Source organism: Choloepus didactylus, chromosome 7 (genome assembly GCF_015220235.1).
Source record: "Choloepus didactylus isolate mChoDid1 chromosome 7, mChoDid1.pri, whole genome shotgun sequence".
NCBI classification, from domain to species: domain Eukaryota; kingdom Metazoa; phylum Chordata; class Mammalia; order Pilosa; family Megalonychidae; genus Choloepus; species Choloepus didactylus.
The window spans coordinates 18,095,770-18,119,137 of record NC_051313.1 but is presented as its reverse complement, the minus strand read 5'-3'; the positions used below and the strand labels follow the sequence as shown (position 1 = coordinate 18,119,137).

Genomic DNA, 23,368 nt, shown 5'->3' with positions numbered 1-23,368 from the left:
TTCTGGATAACTTCATTTGGATAATGAGATAATAGAATAAGAAACTTTGGGAGGGAGGTAGACTTTATTTTTAAAACCTTACTAACAAACACAATATGGCATTATATGTGGGCTGATGATAGTTCTAATGTGCATGACTATTTTTTGCTGTAATGTGATCTGATTGAACATTTCTAGAGAGGGAATATTCAAATCCCATTGAAAGAGCCCAGTAATTTTCTAATTTTACTCATCACTGGAAGTATCTTCCCTAAAGTAAGTCAAATTCTGCTTCCCTATAACTACACTCATTGATCCTACATCTTTCCTCTGTAACCACACAGAATAAAAGTCAGTTTCTTCAACATTTCTCACATGACATGATTTTTAGATCCTTCACCATCTTCTCTCCCCCTCTAAATATTCTGACCGGTTTTGCAGATTTCTAAATGTGGTATGAAGAAGATTCAACCAGGGCCTACAAACACAATGACCCAGAATTAGATAACTCAAAAATTAAGAAAATCTGGAACTGGCTTTTTAAGAGTTTTTAACAAAAGCCATTGGATATTTTATCAAAGAATAATAATGATGAGAATGACAATGAACATGTGTAGATCTCTAGAATTTCCAAAGTTCTTTCCTAGTTGGCAATTCTTCCCCAATCCCTTTTTTTACTAGCAATACTAGTCTTATTTCTGCAACTAACTCCTTAGGATCCAAAGAAAAGTAAGAAGTTGCCAAATATAGTTTGATATAAGAACAGAAACAAACTTTCTACTCACCAGCACTAATCTGATCTGCTCCTGAATAACTTTAAAAATCCACAGACTTAATTAATCTTAAATAGTAAAAAAAAAAAATAAACAAAATAAAATAAAATAAATAGTAAAAACTTCATACACATAGTACAAAATTTAAGAGACCAAATAATACATAATAGACAATAACTCTCTCTCCTACACTGACCTCTAGTCCCTCAGTCCTCCCCACTCGCCCCCACTACGGGCTCCTAGTTCATTTGTAGATTTCCAAACATATTCTATGAATATAGAAGCATACATGTAAATGTGTTTGCAAGTATGAATAAAACCATTCTCTTGTTCACAAATCGTAGTCCTTTATTTTGAAGACCATTTCATGACAGAACATAGAGTTGCCTCATTCTGTTAAAACATTCGTTTTACTGAGGGATCATAATTTATTTAGTAGTCCCCTTTCGTAGAACATTTTGGTTTTTTCCAATCTTTTGCTAGTAAAAAAAACAGCGAATGCTACAGTGAATATCTTTACACATATTTCTCTGCCCACATGTGCAAATATACCCGTGAAGTAAATATTCCGATATGTTAATGTTGCCATTATGCAAAATACAAGAAATGGATTGGCTTTCATAAAGGGGGGTTATTAAGTTACAAATTTACAATCCTAAGGCCATAAAAGTGTCCAGACCAAGGCATCAACAAGATGATACCTTCACTGAAGAAAGGCTGATGGCGTCCGGAACACTTCTGTCAGCTGAGAAGGCACATGATTCGTGTTTTCTGTTCCCAGGTTGCGTTTCAAAATGGCTTTCTCCAAAATGTCTCTGGGCTTGTCTCTCATAGCTTCTTCAGCTCCTGTGCATCTAAGCATCTGGGGGTCATCTCTTAGTTTCTCCAGAGCAAGCTCCAAGTGTCAGCGTCAGAGTGAGCTCTTAGCATCTCTCCAAAATGTTCCTCTCAGCTGCTCAGAGCACCTTCTGTTTGTGAGCTCTTTTATAGGACCCCAGTGACTAAATCAAGATCCACCCTGAATGGGCGGGGTCCATATCTCCATGGAAATAATTTAATCAAATGTTTCACTCAGTCGATTGAGTCACATCTCCATGGAAATACTCAATCAAAAGATTTCCAAACTAATCAACACTAATACTTCTACCCCCACAAGATTGCATTAAAGAATATGGGTTTTGGGGGTCATAATATATCCAAACTGGCAGAGTAAATGACTAGAAATGAAAACGATGTGCCAAAGAACACACACATTTTTATTTTAATGGATGCCAAGCAACCTCCATAGACTAGGCACCAACCCTGTTTGTAAGTGCCAATTTCTCCACAGCCCTGCCAAAACAGTGTAGTAACAGAACTGTTGATCTTTGATAGACTAAGGGTGAAATACAGTGAAGTGAACCTCACTTTCATTTTAACCAGAAATTTTCTAGTTCTAGTGACGTTAACCCTCTTTTCAAATATGGAATAGTCGTAAGTCCAGTCAATTCTCAGTATTTGTGGTATTATGTTCTATAAAATCGCCATGAACTCTGTTAGCAGACACTGAACCATTGCTCCTAGAAAAAATATAGACCTAGGTTCTTGGGAGGCTTCTGGTCACAACAGTTTTGCCAACTGAATAACACATAATCTTGTTTTATGTGTGTTTCTTATTAATATAGTTTATTTAATATATACTTTATTTAATATATATTGCTGACTCACTAACATTGAACTCATGTCCCACAGCACTACAACTCACGCCTGAGGGAAGCTCATCTAACACACGTATTTTCTCCATAAGGCCCATTACAGACTTCTTCCTCTTAGGAACACTAGATAGCACTTCAACACTACGTTTGGGGGTCATTTTAATCAGCAAAATCACCAGCCAAAAAAAAACACAAAAATGTGAAAAGCATGGCACTAAATATGTTGTGAAAAGGACACTTGTTTATAGCATGAGAGTTAAAACAGGTGTCTTCTCCTTCAATTTATTAACGTATTGAAATATTAGACTTTCTAATGTTGAAATGTTCTTACATTTGATGTGATCTTTATCTAGTCAAGATCCATATTCTTTTAAAATATGATCAATTTTACTTGTTAATTTTTTAGCATTTAAAAAAAATCAATTCTGAAGTAAACTCTATCTTTTGTTTTCTGGTTTAATAACATCTTTGTGAGGTTTCAGCCTTGATATTATTCTAGCATCTTGTGCCAATTTGTATATAGTATGTCCCCCAGAAAAAGCCATATTCTTTAATGCATTCTTGTGGGGGCAGACATAGTAGTGTGGATTGGGTTGGAACCTATTGGTTCAGTGTCCATGGAGATGTGACCCACCCAACTGTAGGTGATAACTCTGATTGGATAATTTCCATGGAGGTGTGGACCCACCCATTCATCATGGGCCTTGTTTAGTTTACTGGAGCACTATATAAGCTCAGACAAAAGGAGCTCATAGACAGCTGGAGCTGAGACAGGCATTTTGAAGACGGCTGTTGGAAGCTGATGCAGAAATTTTGGAAAACGCCGTTTTGAAATGCAACCTGGGAGCAAGCAGACACCAGCCACATGCCTTCCCAGCTAACAGAGGTTTTCCGGACACCATTGGCCATCCTCCAGTGAAGGTACCTGATTGTTGATGCGTTACCTTGGACACTTTATGGCCTTAAGACTGTAACTGTGTAACCAAATAAGCCCCCTTTTATAAAAGTCAATCCGTTTCTGGTATTTTGCATTCTAGCAGCATTAGCAAACCGGAACATACCTTAAAAATACTTTTGAAGTTTTCTCTATTTGTTCTGGAACAGTTTAATTAGCTTTGGAGTTCGCTGTTCTTTAAAGTTTCAGAGAATATACTGATGAAATAACCTGGACTTACACATTTTTAGGGATGAAAATTGGAATGAGTTGGTTCTTTGATTTGCATTTTCTACCTCTTCTAAATTGTGTTTTCTTATAAATTGATCTATCTCACACAGGTTTTCAAAAATTGAGTAAAATAATCCCTTACAATGATTTAAACTCACTTTTGTATTTGGGTTATTTTCCCATTTTCATTCCTAATTGACATACTTCTTCCTTTTTATTTTTGTTGGGTTAGCGGATGTTTTCTCTTTTTTTTTCTTGTTTTGAGATAATAAACATTTAGATTTATTTAGTATTTCTATTATCTTTTTCTGTTTTTTAATGTATTAATTTCAAAATTCCATCCTTTTCATCTGTGATGTTTAGGTTCATGTATCAATTTGGCCATGTGATGGTGTCCAGATATCTGGTCAAGCAAGCACTGACCTAACATTACTGCAAGGACATTTGTGGCTCGTTAATAAACCAAAAGGCTGGTTTATTGAATCGTCAGTCATTGAGTGCAGCTGTGACTGATTACATCAATGAAGGGTGTGTCTTCCACAATGAGAGAATTCAATCAGCTGGATTTAATCCAATCAGTTGAAGACTTCTAAGGGCGAGAGAGAGAGAGAGAGAGAGAGAGAGAGAGAGAGAGAGAGAGAGGACCTTTTTCTTCTTTGACTAGCCAGTAAAGCATTTCCTGAGGATTCATCAAACACCTTCATCAGAGTTGCCTGTTTGCTGCCTGTCCTATGGAATTTGAATTTGTGCAGCCCCACAGTTGTGTGAAACACTTTTATAAAATCTTATATTTACAGATATCTCTTGTTTGTTCTGTTTCCCTAGAGAACCCTAACCAATACATCATCTTAAAGCTCTGATTCTTATTAATGTGAAAATATCCTTGGGCAGAGTCATATTTAAACTGTTATTAGTTGTTTATACCTTAGGATAAATAAGTTTCTAATTCTTTTCTGAGGCTAGGTTTGGGCAAAGGGAAGGGAGAGTTATTAATCAAGCAATTACTTGAGTCCTAAAGGAGAGGCATGACACCAAGTGTGATCACAGGGCTGGGAGTGTCAGGAGAGATGGACCTCACATCACAGAGTCTCTCACCCACATGCATCAGAATGTGCCCCTCCAGCACCCTCCCACAATGGTTCCATGTTCCAGGGAAGAAAACTAAATTAGTACTTGTTGGAAAAGTGCTTAAATTAAAAAAAAATAGAATTAAATCAGCTATGTAAATTATGAAATATGTCTCAGTACTTCTTGTTTCCCAAGAGCATAAATAAAACCCAACTGAACAAATGGTTTCATGGAGAAGCCCATCTTTTGCCAGTAAAGCTCCTAATCAGGCCATTTTATTCATCCCCCAGGTGCTGCCATGAGAAAGGACAGAACAGATGGACAACACCCTTACTAGCCCAGGGCTGCCCAAGACAGCCATGGCGTCTGCTTATCCTTGCACTGTGCTACCTCCACCTCCTCCTAACCAAGGTTTCAATATCACTTGTGTTTTTAAAGCCCTGTTACCTACTTGTCTTTATTTGATCCTTATAACAACCATGTTTATTTGAATTCTCTCACTTCCTAACTTCCTACATCCAACCAGACACAAGTCCTGCTGATACTGAATTCAAAATGTTCCTTACATCTTTCTCTTCTTTTTATTTCCAGGGCCTCCTTCTGAGTTCAGGACTTTATCACCTCATGCCCAGACTATTGTGATGGTCTCCTATCATCCTGGAGAATGAGCTAGCTGTTGTAAAACAGCTTCCAGATCTCAAAGGTATGACACAACAAAGGTTTATATCTCATTCATATAGTTCAGGGCAGGCAGATGGGTTGGGGGTGGGACAGGGTAGAAAATGTTCTGTGTAATCTTTCAGGGATCCAGGCTCTTTGTAGCTATGGACCAACCATCCTTGGAGCCTCAGAATCCTCCACTACATCCTTGGCCTCTGGCTGACGTATGAGGGAGTGGAGAGTTTGTGGAAAATTGCACAGGAGTTTTCATGGTCAGGCTTGAAGGTGGTATACATGCCATCAGCATGATTCTTTTGGAGAGAATGAGTCCTATGGCTGCCCCCAAATGCAAGAGAGAATGGGAAGGGCAGTCTCGTTTTGTGCCCAAGAGGAAAAGTAAATATATTTTGGCAATCATAGTAAAAGATTTTGCTGAAGTCTCTCTCCACAAATCTCTGTACACTGATATTAGAGTAGCATTTATTCATTCATTTAACAAACATCTACTAGGTTCCACTATATTCAAGCCACTATGCTATGTACTATGGATACTGTTCCAGTTCGCTAAAGCTGCCAGAATGCAAAATACCAGAAATGGATTGGCTTTTACCATGAAGGTATATTACAATGAAGGTAATTTGTATATCACAAATTTACAGTTCTAATGCCATGAAAATGTCCCAATTAAGGCATCAGCAAGAGGTTACCTTCACTGAAGAAAGGATGATGGCAGCCAGAACACCTCTACCAGCTGAGAAGGCATGTGGCTGGCGTCTGCTGGTCTTTTTCTCCCGGGTTGCATTGCTTTCTCCCAAACGTCTCTGGGCTTATGTTTTAGCTTCTCTCTCTCAGATCCTGTGTGTCCTTGCTTGTTTCTCTCAAGACATTTCTCTTTAAGCTTCTGGGGGTCCTCTCTTAGCTTCTCTGGGACAAACTCTGGGCTTCATCTCTTAGCTTAGAATCTTCAAATGTCTTTCTGTCTGCATCTCCAAGCATCTGGGTCTGTGTAGGCTCTGACTCTCTTTCTCTCCCTCAGTTCTCTTAAGGACTCTAGTAAACCAATTAAGACCCACCTTGAATGGGCGGGGTCACATCTCCATGGAAATAATCTAATCAAAAGTTCCCACCCACAATTGGGTGAGTCATATCTCCATGGAAACAATCTAATTGAAATGTCCTACCTACAATAGGTCTGCCCCCATAAGACTGGATTCAAAGAACATGACTTTTCTGGGGTACATAATAGATTCAAACCAGCACAGATAACAAAAATTCATAATTTCTCATTTTGCCCTCCTTGGAGGTCACAAGCTATTGGTGGAAGAGAATAATGAAAAAATAGCTCTACAATGTGTTAAGTACCATAATGGACTAAGTTAAGTTTCTTGCCGATGCTTTGATTTCAGACTTCTAGCCTTCACGACTGTGAGACAATTAATGTTTTCTGTTTAAGTCAACAGGTGTGGTATTTGTCATAGCAGCCCTGGCAAATTAGGACATTGAGTTTTATTTATTCGTAAATTTAACCTGAGAAGTCAAATTATAATCTCTGTAACAATTGACCCAGAATAGACAGGAATTGATTGGTAACTGACTGTTGCCCTAATTTTTGTACCCACTTTCAACTTTCCCACTGCTCTGCTTGTATTTGAGTCTCTGCCAAATGTAAATGATGGTGGCTGACTCCCTTGCTACAGCTGAGCTATTGTTTGTGCTTAGGTATTCTTCATTAATTTCCACAAGCCATACAGTGAGACTGACATAATTCTCTAAGACCGAAGTTTAAATTCCTGGAAAGGAGACTCACTGGTCATCCTTTCACCAAGTGTCTATCAGTTAGGTGACCTATCAGTCGTAAGCAGGGCAGTCCACAAAATAGCAATTTCCTAGTAATCAGGTAAGTGTGGCCATGAGAAGAGGAGTTTCCCCCAAATTATGGGGACAGGAAACTAAACTAGACAGACAAAATAATAAATGTCCAGGACAACATCAGCATTTAAAGTCCTGCGTATATATTACTAATTTGCATTCAAAAGTGGACCAATTTATATTTCTATTTCAATGTATGAGAGTGTCTGCCTCAATCAGCCTTTCTAACATTGTGTCATCACTTAAAAATTTAAAAACTTTGATAATTTGATAGGCTCAATGTGCTGGTTTGTATGTATTATGTTCCCCAGGAAAAGTCATATTCTTTAATGCGGTCATGTGGGGGCAGTTGTATTAGTGTTGATTAGGTTGGAACTTTCTGACTGAGTGTTTCCATGGAGATGTGACCCACCAAACTGTGATATCTTTGATTAGGGTGTGACCTCTTGACTGAATGTTTCCATGGAAATGTGGCCCTGCCCATTTGGGGTAGGTCTTGATTAGTTCACTGGAGTCCCATAAAAAGAGCTCACAAACAGAGGGACCTCAGTGCAACTGAGAGTGACATTTTGAAGAGGCGCTGCAACTAAGAGAGGACAAAATGCCTCAAGAGCAACATCTTGGAGAACACCATTTTGAAATGCAACCTGGGAGCAAGCAGACACCAGCCATGTGCCTTCCGAGCTAGCAGAGGATTTCCGGGCACCAATAGGGTACCTTCAGTGAAGGTACTGAAGCTATTCTTGATGGTTTATGTTGGCACTTTATGACCTTAAGACTGTAACTTTATAACCAAATAAACCCCTTTTATAAAAGCCAATCTATTTCTGGTGTTTTGCAAAACTGCTGCATTAGCAAATCAGAACACTAAATAAGATTTAATTGTTTTAACTTGCATATCTTTGATTACAAATGACATTGAAATTGTTTTCAGCTCTTTATTATTTGTCTTTTCTTGTCTGTGAATTATTTTTTCATGTCCTTTCCCCATTTATCTGTTGGGGTTTTAATGTTTTTCTTATCAATTTTTATGAGTTCTTTTTATATTACAACTATTAATTATTTTAGTTGTATTTATTGTAATTATTTTATCCGCATGTATTTTACCTTCTAATTTTGTTTGCAATGATTTCTATTATAGAGAACTTTTAATGTTTTTATGTAGTGAAATCTACTCATGTTTCCTTTGCTATTTCTTCAATGGTTTTATGCTTAGGAAATCTTTTCACATTTTGATATCAGGTAAGTATTACTTCCTCTTGATTTCTACTCAGTCTTCAATTATTCTCAGGGTCACAGTGCTTTCTGATCAGGATGGATTGATTAGCACATTGGCCCTGATAAAACCAGATCTTTATTTATTTGAAAAAGTTTTTGGCCTTTTGTCTGATTACAAAGCCAATAAACATTAATTGGAGAAAAGTTGGAAAATACAGAAATCCCAAAGAAGAAAACTGGAATCACATGCACATATAAATATATAATATATATTCATGTATATACTATTAATAGGAATGGAATGGAGCCATAAATTCCAATGTGTATCCTTTTTCCCATTTAACAGTATATTGTACTTTTTTCTTTTGTCATTTAAAATCATTTTATGACTATATTACATTTCTTTGGATGCTTATTCTATAGTTTATTTAATGATTCTTCTCTTTGAGTCTGTGCTAATATGTTGCTATTTCAAGAAGGCTGAAATGAAGACTTTTGTAGAACAATTAGTATACTGCCCTGATTCTGAAGGATTTGTTCCATGGTGTGATGATGAGAACTTTAGTGAATGACTAAGCTGACACTAGGAACATGACTTTAGGAATCACCACAATGATTAAGTTCCTTCCTGCCTCATCTGAATCACCTATACCAGCTACAAGTTTAAGAACTTTTTTGAAGTCTTTTCACTTCTCCAAACCATTGACCTCCACAGACCTGTGACCGAGTTCCTCCCTTGATGTATATTCATCTCATTTTGCATCTCTGCTTACTGCACAAAACCTACTTGGACCTCAACCTAATCTGTACTCTTTCTTGAGCCACTGCCTTCACTGAGGCAAGCAAGCCTGATATTCAGGGGAGTCGGCAATTTCATGCCCCATCCCATGAGAAGGTCCAGCAGGTGAGCTCTCATGGGGACCCACAGTAAGTGAAGCAGGTTTATCTGAAACTGCCTGGGGGATTAGGGAGCTAACCAGTGGGAGAGGACTGTTTTCCAGCATGACTTTTGGCAAAGCACATACACACACATGCACCCTTAAAATTCAAATCAGAGTGCATTTAAGGACAGCTCAGCATGCAGTATTTATTAATTCATTTGAACTGGCATCTCAAATCCACTTCTTATATTCAATTACATCTTGTCATTGTCATTGATTATGATTTCAACTCTGAATACAGCTTTATTCCCTAGTTTCCCGTTTGTCCTTGAGTTGGCCTTTGTATTTCAGACTCAGCACATTTTCCCACGTGTGGCTCTAACTCTACAAAGGCTAAGCTGCCTTCAGGGGTCCCTCACTTTGTCTTCCTAGGACTCTGAAGAGTTTCTCTTCCAACTGGCTCACCCTAATCTGAAAACGGGAGAAAGTGCAGAAATTTCAATGGGTGGAGGAGGAAATGGGAGGTCAGCAGAAGATGAAGTGCATGCAGGCCACTCTACGTAATGAAGCAAGGCTGGAAAGGAAAGAAAAGAAATAGGATTAAGGGAGGGTGTTTAATTTGTGTCCTTACTTTGAAAAGGGTTCAGCTGATTTCCACTACGGATAATGAGAGTTTAGGTAGTTTGTTTCCATTTTCTTACTGAAAAGAATTTTAAAAGCTGGATAAATATGTTTTAATTTCTTGAAATATCAAAGAGCAAAGGATGGTAGCACAACAGTTTAAGTACACTGGACAAAGGTGACTGTGAGTATGGTTGAAGAGGAAGGTTAGGAACATGTGGGATACCAGAAGGAAAGAGGAAAGATAAACACTGGGACTGTATAACTCAGTGAAACATGGGGTGCTCAACAATTGTGATAAACTGCACAAGTATGTTTTTACATGAGGGAGAACAAATGAATGTCAACCTCACAAGATGTTAAAAATGGAGTGGTATTGGGGGAAAAAGTACAGTCAATGCAAACTAGGACTATAGTTAACAGAAACATTGTATTATGCTTCCTTTAATGTAATAAAGGCAATATACCAAAGCTAAATGCCTGTAAGAGGGGAACATAAGGGAGGGATATGGGACTCTTGGCGTTGGTGATGTTGTCTGACTCTTTTATTGTACTTTAGTTTAATTCTGTCTTTCCTTTTGTTGCTTTTTAGCTTTCATTCCTTTTTCTTTTTCTTTTTCTTTTGTCCCTCTACCTTCTTTGACTCTTCCTCCTTCTTTGTAGAAGAAATAGAGATGTCCTTATATAGTTAGTGATGATGGTGGTGAATGCATAAGTATGTGATTATACAGGGAACCATCAATTATTTACTTAGGATGTAATGTATGGGGGGTGAAAAAGCCCATCTTAAAAAGAAATAGGTTGATGAAGAAACCTTGAGGGCACTATATTGAGTGAAATAAGTTAGACACATTAGGACAAATATTGTATGGTCTCACTGATATGAATTAATTATAGTATATAAACTCATAGACATGAAATGTAAGTTACCAGGATATAGTATGAGGCTAAATATGGGGAGCAGTTGCTTATTATGGTCAGAATGTTAAACTAGGTTAAAACTTAAGTGTTTGGAAATGGACAGAGGTGACGGTAGCATGCTATTATGAGAATAACTAACAGTGCTGAATGGTGTGTGAATGTGATGGAAAGGGGAAGCTTAGTGTCACGTATTTCACCAGAAGCAAAGTTGGAGGTTAAAAGATGGGGATGTATAAAACAGTGAATCTTGTGGTGGGTAATGTCCATGATTGTACAAATATTAGAAATCTCTTTCATGAACTAGAACAAATGTATGACTCTATAACTAGAAGTTAATAATAGAGGGATATTTAGGGAAAAATATACCTATTACAAACTGTGTACTATAGTTAGCAGTGTTTTAACATTCTTCCATCAACAGTAATAAATGTACTCTATGAGTACTATGAGTCAATAATGGAGGGGGGGTGGTTAGGGGTCTGGGAGGATTTGAGTTTTCTTTTTCATCTTTATTTCTTTTCTGGAGAAATGAAAATGTTTGAAAAATTGAAAAAAAAATTGTGGTGATGTGCGGTCGCGGTTACTGCTTCTGGGGGGAGTGGCGGCTGGTAGCTGAGCCCTCAGCTCTCGGGGCTGCTTAAAGGGTACCGGCGGCGGGGGCTCTTTCCCGGAGGCGAGGGCGAGGCGGAGGACTTGGCCAGGTCCTCGGCGGGGGGCGTACAAGGTGTGGAGGGCGGCGATAAGGACAAAACACTCTTCATCCAGTAGGAGTATGCGCCAAAGAGATTTATTTAGGGGTGATCACAGGTTATATAGGCTGGTAAGAAGGGTAGGGCTGGAAAGGAGGTGAAGTAGCCTTAAATGGCAATACTGAAGGGAGAGGGGCTAGGATTGGTTTTGAGAGGACGCAGGAGCCGTTGCAGCGGGCGGGAGTTGTTCTGGCCACGGTGCATGCGCGCTGGCGGTGGCAGGAGTTGCCTTGGCACAGGGGAGTGTGCGGGCAAGATAAGGAAGTGGGGAAAGGGCGGTTAGGAGAAAGGCGGTTCCCTCCGGCAAGCCTCCCCTGCCCGTGACATTTTGGGTGAGGAAAAGGGAGCTGCCTTGACCTCGCTCCCCAGGCTCGGGGGGGCTGCAGAGGGCACTAACGCCCGTACCCACTACCCTCCCCAGGGGGGATATCAGGTCCCCTGGCCCAGGCCTGGTAAGCCGAGGTACAAGCTCAGTCACCCGCAATTCCCCTTTCTTTTCTAATTAGAGGAAGAGGCTTTACCGGAGAGGCCCGCTAAGGGTGAGGGAAGGGGGAGGTCAGGGAAGGGAAAAAGGGGTTGACGGTGGCTCAGCGAGGCTGGATCTCAGTGTTGGTGTGGTGCTCGGGCGCTTGACAATGGCTTCGCTGCAGCGGGCTGGGCGAAGGTGAGGGGTTTAAAGTTCAGGGGTTCAGAGAAGCTGGAACTCGAGGCGAGAGCGATGTTCAGGTGATTGAGAAGGGCCTCGCGGTCGGCGAGTTGGCCAGTGGCGTTGAGGTCGCGGAGGGTTGGCTGTCATCTTGGAGTGGGGGGCGTCAGAGGTGGCGAGTTGCTGATACTGGATTTGCACGAACGAGGAAAAAATGGCATCCGTTTGTTTCCTTACAAGCTGGACAATTTTGCGGATGAGGCAGGGTCCTAAGATGAGAGCTAGAATAATTATTAATAAGGGGCCAAGAAAAGGAAAGATGTATGGGAGGATGGGAGTGAAAAAAACTGGACCAATAACTGGTGGCTTCACGATCTCTTTTACGCTTTTCCAGTCCCTCTCGGACCCTTTTCAGGCTGTCCTCGACGAGACCTGTGGAATTGGCATATACACAGCACTCTTTTCCTAGGGCGGCGCAGAGGCCTCCTTCTTTGAGGAGGAGAGGGTCAAGACCTCGGCGGTTTTGGAGCACTACCTCAGAGAGGGAATTGACAGAATTTTTTAGATGGTAAATAGCGTTTTGTAAGTGATGAATGTCTTCGTCAACAGCCGCCCTGAGGTGAGTTAGGGCGGAGCCTTGACTGGCTAGTGCAGCGATTTCGGTGCCAGTGCCGGCAAGACCTAGGAGGGAGGCAATTGTGAGGGCGGTGATGGGCTCTCGCTTTTGCAGAAGGGCAGGAGCTGCAGTTCTTTCCAGACGGAGGAAGAAGTCTTCTTCGCTGTGGTATAAGACCCTAGGGATAAGGACAATTAGGAGGCAGGTTTCTTTATATTCACTGATGATATTCGTGCTGAGACAGGGGGTAAGTCCTGTAGAGGAGCAGAGCCATTGGGAGGAGTTATGAGGAATGAGAAATTTTGCCGAGCGCTGGGAGATGAGTAGCTGGCACAGGCAGTGAGGTTGGGAGAGTTACTGGAGCGAGGGCGGACGCACTTTTCCGTATAGGAGACTGAATGAAAGGTTAGGGGGACGGCAGAAGTATTCCAATTGCATTCCAAGGGGCTGTTTTCTGTGCTTTCTGAAAAGGAGAGGTTGGAGGCAACGGGCTCGTACAGTGAGGAAGAGGTGGAGAGGCAGAGCCAGCAGGATGAGGTAAAATTGGGGTTGGAGGAGTTTACTGAGGTAAAGGCGGCTTGGATGAGGCTGAGGAGGGGAGAGGAATAACGAGAAGGGGGCAGAGGAAGCTGGGGTGGTGGGGTTTGAGATGTAGTTGAAGTGCGTTTAGTCGGAGCTAAGGTGCGGCTGGAGGGCTGTGGGAGAAGGGGGTTAATGACTTTATTGGGACCTATGCCAGAGGGTGTTTTTAAAGCAGTATTTTGGCATGGTTGGCTTACAGCTTCCTTTTTTATTAGAATAAGTGATCCTCGGTCGGTTCCTTTCTCATAGATTCTGAAGCCCCAAGTTTGACTGAGTAACCAGGAGGGATTAGTGGGGAGCTGCACTGTAAGATTAAGATGTGTGCAGGATCCCTCACTTTCTTGGCCGAGCCAGTTAACAGTAGGGAGTTTGCACCCTGTAGGGGCCCACTTTAGGGTAAGGTAATGATCAGGAACAGGAGGCTTCCAATTAGTGGTTAGTGTTTCATACCCCCAGTATGCACAGTAGTACTCGTTGGGGGAATTACAGTACGATTTTCCAGGATTTGAGGATGGGCACATGTAATATTGGGCCTGGGGGTTACTTACCTTTTGAGCGCAGGTTTCTTCGACTCTGGAGACAAAGGTGGTGAAAGGCTCATTCGGCTCCTGGAAGAGCTTGGTGAATTTATTAGGCCAACAGGCAGAGCAGTTGGCAAACGCGCGTAAGGCGATGCCTCTGAGGACAGTCCAGAAGGTAACAGGGACATTAATATAAGCAGACGCACTTAGAAACGCTCCAGTGCCCAAATAGGCTTCGGGGGGATGATAGACTCTAAGGGCTGCGTCTTGCTCACTTTGCTTAGCTGCTTCCGCCTGGAAGTGAGCACGCCAGTCAACAAACTGACCGGGGTTAAGAATGGAACGGGCAAGCGAGGCCCAGTCTTGGGGGATGCAAAAGTCCATGCCGAGATCCTGCAGTATTTGGGAAACGTATGGGCTACCTAACCCGTCCTCCTTGACGGCCCTGCGAAGCTGCTTGATAGTATCTGAGTCAATGGGATACCAGTCATACGGTTTCTGTGGGGTGGGGGCAAGGTTAAGAGGAAAGCAGCGAAAAGCACGAGAGAAAGGAGGACGCGCTTGCAGAGGGCTTGGCGCGGGAGTGGGGGTAGGGGGAGCGTTGCCCCAAGGGTTGCCTTGAGGTGTAGAAGGCAGCCAGGGGTTGTTAGTCGGCAGGGTGGGAGGAGCGGCGGCAGCTGCCGGTAGCGGCTCCGAGGGGGAGCTCGCCGAAGGGGGAGGCGGGAGTGGGAGGCCCCAAGCGTCGCAAGATGGCGGCGCGGTGGGCGTGGCTAAGACACAAGATGGTGGATCAGCCCCGCCCTGTGAAAGGGCGGGGTTCAAGGCACAAGATGGCGGACTAGCTCCGCCCTGTGGAAGGGCGGGGTAAAGCGTATGCGGTTTCCGGCTCAGCTTAGGGCTGATGTCATCGCCGGAGCATTTCCTCCCCTCGATGGAAAAAGAAGGAGGAAGTTTGCCATCTTGGCGTGGCGCAGTGTTATTTTGCTTTTTGGGAGTCACCTCGAGCGCGTTGTTAATCTGCTCGACTAAGGACTCCGTGTCCGAGTCATGATTTGAATTAATATCGCTATCTGAATCTGTTGGCTGGGTTGATAGGGCCTCCTTGGATTTAACGGGGCCTCGATCAGGGGGGAGGGAGCCTTGAAGGCAGGAGCGGATGGTTATCAAGGTGGGGAGCAAGCCGGGAGGGAAGCGCTTGCTCTCATGTTCCATGGCGTTGGTGACCCGATCAATAAGGCGATCATAAGTAACAGGGTCCCAAAGATGGCAAGTGGTGAGCCATGGGTTAAAGGGCAGCAGGAGGTCCCAGTATACCTGCAGTTGCCGAACAGACACTTTACAGCGATGCGTGTCTAGGAGACCCGCTAGAGCACGAACTTGAGGTGCCTGGCACGTAGACAGACGATTACCCATAGCTGAGGGGGGAGGAGGGGGGGTTGTTTACCGAGCAGAGAGAATGAGATAAACCGTGGCCGCGAGGCCGAAGGAGACGGCGAGAGCGGAAAGCAGTGCCCTTTGGCAACGGGAGCAGTCGGGGGGGGCGGTTGCAAAGAGGCACACGGCGCCAAATGAGGAAACAAAGATACAAAGAACCACAGCAAAGTAATGGAGGGGAAGAGGGAGAGCGTTAGGAGGAAAGGGGGTCATAGAAGTGCACATACAAGAGGACGAAGAGAGCGTGGGGGAAGGGAGGAGCGGCTTCGGAGCGGTGAACCTCATACGGCTCCGGAAGCGGCGAAGGAGAGGCGGCCCTTACCTTGCAGGCGAGGAAACGGGAAGCTGGAGAGGCGTCCGGGCGAGCGGGCGACCTGGCGAACTGTTGTGTGGAGACGTTCCTCACACGGGGCACCAGTTGCGGTCGCGGTTACTGCTTCTGGGGGGAGTGGCGGCCGGTAGCTGAGCCCTCAGCTCTCGGGGCTGCTTAAAGGGTACCGGCGGCGGGGGCTCTTTCCCGGAGGCGAGGGCGAGGCGGAGGACTTGGCCAGGTCCTCGGCGGGGGGCGTACAAGGTGTGGAGGGCGGCGATAAGGACAAAACACTCTTCATCCAGTAGGAGTATGCGCCAAAGAGATTTATTTAGGGGTGATTACAGGTTATATAGGCTGGTAAGAAGGGTAGGGCTGGAAAGGAGGTGAAGTAGCCTTAAATGGCAATACTGAAGGGAGAGGGGCTAGGATTGGTTTTGAGAGGACGCAGGAGCCGTTGCAGCGGGCGGGAGTTGTTCTGGCCACGGTGCATGCGCGCTGGCGGTGGCAGGAGTTGCCTTGGCACAGGGGAGTGTGCGGGCAAGATAAGGAAGTGGGGAAAGGGCGGTTAGGAGAAAGGCGGTTCCCTCCAGCAAGCCTCCCCTGCCCGTGACATTTTGGGTGAGGAAAAGGGAGCTGCCTTGACCTCGCTCCCCAGGCTCGGGGGGGCTGCAGAGGGCACTAACGCCCGTACCCACTACCCTCCCCAGGGGGGATATCAGGTCCCCTGGCCCAGGCCTGGTAAGCCGAGGTACAAGCTCAGTCACCCGCAGTGATGGATGCACAGCTGTATGATGGTACCATGGGCAAATGATTGTGTACTTTGGATCTTTGGATAATTGTATGGTATGTGAACAATCTCAATAAAATTAAATTTTAAAAAATCACTGGATGGGCTTTAAAAATTAAGGATGATTGGATAGATAGATAATGTACTTAAAGATAGAGCAATAGAAATTATCCAACCTAAAGAGCAGAGAGAAAAATATTTAATGAACAGAAACTAAATGACTGGTTAGACATTATAAAACGCCTAATGTACATGGATTTGAAGCCCCAAAAAGAGACAAAATGGTAGGAAAAAAATTATTTCTATCAATAATGCCTAAAATTTCCCCAAATTTGGAGAAAGACATAAATTTACAAATTCAGTTAGCACAGATGTCTCAAAGCAAACTAAATAAGAAAACTTCATCTTAGCATATAATAGTCAAAAGTTAAATTATCAAAGATAAAAAGAAAATCTTGACACAACCATAGAAAAATGACACATTTCATAGAGGGAAACAATACATATGACTTCTGACTTCATGGAGGCCAGAAGATTATAGGAAGACTTTAAAGTGCTGAGAGGAAAAACCGTCAATCCAGAATTCTACATAGAATGAAAATAGCCATCACAAGTGAAAGCTGAGAGTTTTCATTGCCAGCTGTGTAATTTATTCCAGGTAGGCAAGAGTGGTTCAACATAAGAAAATCAATTAATGTAATACACAACATTAAAAGAATGAAAGAAAAAGCTCACATGATTATCTCAACTGATGTAGAAAAGGCATTTGACAAAATCCAGCATCCTTTCTTGGTAAAATAAACAAGAAACTAGGAATAAAAGCAAACTTCCTCAACATGATAAAGGGAATGTATGAAATACTCACAACTGAAATCATACTAAATAGTAAAAGACTGAGAGCTTTCCCTATAAGATCGGGGACAAGCCAAGTGTGTCTATTTTCACCTCAGCTATTCAATATTGTACGGGAAGTTCTAGCCAGAGCAAGTGAGCAAGAAAAAGAAGCAAAAGCACCCAAATTGGAAAGGAAGAAGCAAAATTTTCCCTACTTGCAGGTGACATGATCCTTTATAAAGAAAATCCCAAAGAATCTACAAGAAAGTTACTAGAGCTAATAAATGAATTCAGCAAAGTGGCAGGGTACAAGGTCAATAAGCAAATCAATGGTGTTTCTATACACCAGCAATGAACAATCCAAAAAGGAAATCAAGAAAGAAATTCCCTTTAAAATTGCATCTAAAAGAATCAAATATCTAGGATGAATTTAACCAAGGATACAAAGTGCTTATACATGGAAAATTACAGAACATTGCTTAAAGAAATTAAAGACCTAATAAAATGGAAATCATTCTAGGTTCGTGGATTGGAAGACTAAATATTGTTAAAATGTCAATTCTACCCAAAGCCATTTAGAGATTTCATGCACTCCCAATCAAAGTTCCAACATCCTTTTTCACAGAAATGGAAAAGCCAATAATCACATTCATATGGAAGGCAAGAGGACTTGAATAGCCAAAGCCATACTAAAAAGGAAGAACAAAGCTGGAGGACTCATACTTTCTGATTTCAAAACTTATTACAAAGCTACAGTAATCCAAACAGTGTGGCGCTGGCATAAGGACAGACATGTAGATCAATGGAATAGAATCAAAAGATCAAAAATAAACCTCACATCTCTGGCCAATAGATTTTTGACAAGGGCGCCAAGTCCACTCAATGGAGAAAGAATAGTCTCTTCAGCAGATGTATTGGGAAAAGGACTCTAGTAAGAGGATTAAGAGCCATCATGAGTGAGGTGGGCCACATCCTACTCACCAAAAGGTCCTACTTCAAGGGATCCACACACACACACAGGAATGGATTAGCTTTAAAACATGATCTTTTCTGGGGTACACACAGCTTCAAACCATCACAGTTACAAAACATTGTCAACGTACTTAACGTAACAGAATGTACACTTAAAGTACTTAAAATGATTTTTATGTTATATATGTCTTAACACAATAAAAACAATTTCATTTTTTATAAAAAGAAAAGCCAAAAGATAATTAAAAATGGATTCTGACATATATTCAATTATCCAGAAAAGGAGGAAGGAAAGGAGGAAGAGAAAAAAAGAAAACAAATAGCAGAATGATAGATCCTTTCCAAACAACTAATAAAAGAAATTGTTGTAAGAATGTATTTTTAAAAGGCTCAATTATATATTGTCTATAAGAGATGCATTTTAAACATAAAGACATGAATGGACTAAAAGTAAAAGAACAGAAACATGATCCTTAACTAAGTAGTGAAAGGAGATAATATAGAACTGAAATCAATGAACTAGAAAGAAAACTATAGAGAAAATTAATAAAGGTAAAAACTGGTCTTTAAAAAGAAAAACAACAATGACAAAGCTATAGTCAAACTGCTCAAGGTAAAAAAGATAGAAATTACCAGTACTGGTACTGGGGATATGACTCTAGACCCTTAAAATGCTGAGAATAATAGAGAAATATTATGAACAAATTTATGGTAACAAATTTGGCACTTTAGGTGGAGGTGACAAATTCCTTGCCAAAAAAAAGCTTATGAAAACTGACACATGATGAAACAGAACATCTGAGTAGTTCTATACCTATTAAAAATTTTAAATTAGTATCAGAAACTTTCTCCAAAAGTCCCAGATAGTTTCATTGCAGTTTCACTGAAGAATTCTATAAAATATCTAAAGAATAAATAGCAACATTCTTACACAAACTATTTAAGAACCTTATATCAATATCTGACAAAGATGCTTTAAAGAAAGAAAGAAAAGATTCTATAAAATATCTAAAGAATAAATAGCAACATTCTTACACAAACTATTTAAGAACCTTATATCAATATCTGACAAAGATGCTTTAAAGAAAGAAAGAAAAGAAAGAGAAAGAAAGAAAAGGAAGGAAGGAAGGAAAGAATTCCAGACCAATATCCCTCATGCACATAGACACCAAAATCCTTAACAAAATACAGGTAAATCAAATCCTGCAATCTATGTAAAGGATGATACATCATGACTAATTGGGGTTTATCCCATAAATGCAAGAAATGAGAGAAAAAAATAGCATAAAACAGGAGAGAAAATCAAAAGCACACAAAAAATGGTAAAAATAAATCCAAATATAAACAATCACATTAAATGTAAATGGACTAAATATTAAAACATTATGATGACCAGACTGGAATAAAAAACAATAAATACCATATGCAGTTTGTTATGCATAACAAAACAGAAATGTTGAAAGAATGGTGAACAATATATCATACAGAGAAAATCAAAAGGAAGTTGGTATAAGTCTACTAATATCAAACGTAGTGAACTTAAAGGCAAAAGGCATTAGTATGTTTAATAACAAGGAAGCTTCACTGTGTCAGGGATGCATAACAATTCTAAATTGGTATGTACCTACTTAACAGAGCCTCAAAGTACATGAAACAAAAATTAACAAGAACTACATGGAGAAATAAACATTAATGATCCTTTGTCTCACTTTCTTACTTATTTTTAACTCATTGAATCTTTTGTTATACCATGTTTATTTGTTAGCTTAAAAATCTTGTTAGAACATGCAGGGATAGAGCTTAATTACTTAACTTTAAAAACCCCAATAGTGTGACCTCACTAAAATTATTACAATGTATGGTCATGGTCTCTAACTCCTTTCTGAGAAGGAACTGGAAATCTATTGTCTTACAAAGGAGAGCCCTCTCTTTAGCCTGGGCCCTCCCAATAACTACTACTTTTTACTGAAAAGTTCCTCCTTTGGTCACTAGATTACCCTAATTTATTGAAGCCTGTAGGCTTTGGGGATAAAGCAGGTAATGCAGCTTATTCAATGTTAAAGTTTAAGTGCCAATGCTATCTTTCAAGTGAAATGTTTATGTGGCATCTCTTTTCATTTTCATTTTTAATCTTATTTATTCTTTCATTTTTTTGCTTTTGTTCCTTTTGACGTTTGTTTAATAGTAACACACATGTGACACAAGATTCAAAACACAATGATGAAGATATTGGTAAATTCCATGTATCTTCTGCTCTGCACCTTAAACCCCACTCCCAGGTCCCAGAGCCAACCAGTGTTACCAAAAGGTAGGCTGACATACAACTGCTCTGCACATTGTTGTTGTTGTTTTCTTTCTCTTTACTCTTTATTTTAGGACTATTCCTTAACGGTTTGTAGAGTGGTACCTTCTTTTCATCTGATGCATAATTTCCTTTGTATCATCTCCTTTTGAAGATGATGTAGGTTGTTTCTAGTAATTTGCTATCACAATGTTGCAGTGAATAGCGTTGTAGATATGTCTTTGTGAACTTACTTGATTGTATCTGAAGGATAAATTCCTAAAAGTGAAAGAGGTCAAACAGTATGTATGCACATTTAATTTTGATAGACAATGTCAAATTGTCCCATAGAAGTTCCACAAATTGACACTTCAACAACAGTTACTGAAAATGCCTGTGTCTCTGCACCCTTGTCAGTCAGCGTATTATCAAAATGTTTATATTTACCATCTGACAGGTGAAAAATAGTTTCTTGCTGTCATTTTAATAACTATTCCTCTTATGGAGAAACATGTTTTAAAAATACTACAAAATAATATTAATAACTAATATGAATATAATGGCAAAGATAGTATAATAATAATTTAACATAATAAATAAAAGTATAATGATAATAATAAAGAATAGCATAAGTACACACTACTTGGCTTAAAAAATACATTACTAATGAGATGAAGATCACTGCATACACTTCCCCAGTTGAATTTCTTCTTTCCAGAATTATTTGCTACCCTGAACTCAATATTTATCATTCCCATGTATTTATTTATATCTTACAGCATGCATATGTATTCCAGAATTATATGTATGTCTGCATGTGTGTATAATTAGTTTGCATGTTTTTAAACTTCAGTAAATGGTATCATACTACATGTATTCATCTGCAGTGTACTTTTTATCATCAATATTAGTTTGTGAGTGTGCAGTCTTGCTATCTGCGTTGCTCAAATTCCTTCATTTACCCTGCTGCTCTGTACCTTATTGTATAAATATATTACAATTTATCCATTCTGCTCTTGATGTTTGTTTGTTTCCTATTTTTATTCTTTCAGACAATGCTACTGTGGACATTGTTGTAAATATATGTTTATCAACACAAGAGGGGGGCGTAAACCCAGTGGTGGATCTGCTGGGTCATAGGATTTGAGCCTCTTTAACTTTCCTATGTATTACCTAATTGCTCTTAGAAGAGATTGTCCCAATTTATGTGCTCATGAGCAGTGTAGAAGAGTTCCTGTGGCTTCACATCCCTGCCAAAATTTAGCATCAGGGCACATTAATTTTTTCCCAATATGATGAATTTGAACAGTATTTCATTATGGTTTTCATTTGTATTTCCCTGGTTATGAATGAGAATGAGCCTCTTTGTAAATGTGTAAAGGCCATTTGTATTTTTCTTTTATGTGAACTGCCTATTTGTGGTCTTAGCTTGTCTTTTTCTATTGGGTTACTGTCGTTTTATTTTTAATTGCTTTGTAGGAGGTTTTTTTTTAATATATTAAGAGATTAACTACTTTGTCATTTTTTTCACAAATAGCTTTTCTATATTTTTGTTTTTCTTTGATTCTTACTTATAGTCATTTTAAAACAAAATATTTATATTTATGCATTTAGACATATATTTGCATAAAAATAATTCTCTATAAATACACAAATGTTGTCATATATAAGCATTTTATGGGTGTGCAATTTCTTTCCTGTTTTTACTTGGCTCCCTCCTTGCTCTCATCTCCTTTTCTCCTCATGAGTCCCTTTTCTTACCCCTGCAAGGGTAACGTGTATTAAAGACCTTACATAGCATTGCTTATATTTCACTGTATTCAAAAATTCTATACAGATGTATATTTACATAAATGTAAATTCATGTACATACTATATAGGATATTTAATTTTGTCATCATTTGGTTTATAAACAGATTTATATTACACAATCTTTTTATATCTTCACTTAATATTCTGTGAAAATCCCTCCAAGTGAACATGTATCATTCTAATTCTAGCTCTAATTCATTCCGCTAATGGTTCCTAAATTTTCTTGCATCAGTCAAAATTTGCTAGCAAAAATCATAGTACAGAAACTTTCAGAATCCAAAGGATTACTGTTCTTAGTTGAGATTTTAATAAATATATGTTGAATAGTTATTTAAATGAATGAACTTTAAAGTGACATTAAGAGACACATTTTCCCCTTATGAAAGTCTGTGGTTTTGGAAATTGATCTGTAAGTGAATATAGAATGGCCACAGAGCCAAATATCGGAAAGCATATTCTACTCTGAGTGGATGTGGGAGAATGATTAAACTCTCTGGACTGCAGTTATCTCATCTGTAAATTGACGGATAGAATTAGAACCTAGGCTGTTATACTAGACAATGCCACATAATCTAAAATTCAGTCAATTCAACACCAATCCAAGGTACAGCAAGGCTTTTACAATTCGCCAGTTGAAGTGGCGCCACCATGTGGTTGTAGTGTGAACAGTTTAAAATTCATTTGACCCCATCAGCTTTTAAATTATCTTATTCATGAATTTGTTGAACTGTAATACAGTAGACTTGGTTCTTGATGATGACTGCATAACTATACAGTTTTTATTGTGTGACCGTGTGATTGTGAAAACCTTGTAACTGACACTCCCTGGATCCAGTGTATGGGCAGATGAATAATAAAGACAAAAATATAAATAAATAATGGAGGGGATAGGAGGTTTGGGATGTTTTGGGTGTTCTTCTTTATTTTTATTTTTTCTTTATTTTGGAGTAATTAGAATGTTCTAGAATTGAT

General features: G+C 40.0%; 1 long non-coding RNA gene across 1 annotated transcript; it reads left to right on the top strand.

The window, feature by feature from the left end:
* Positions 1-4,309: 4,309 nt before the first annotated feature.
* LOC119540062 lies at positions 4,310-22,053 on the top strand. The gene is made up of 5 exons (XR_005218024.1): positions 4,310-4,370; positions 4,970-5,090; positions 5,271-5,382; positions 20,489-20,611; positions 21,637-22,053. It is a non-coding gene; the product is annotated as an uncharacterized LOC119540062 (long non-coding RNA).
* Positions 22,054-23,368: the final 1,315 nt, after the last annotated feature.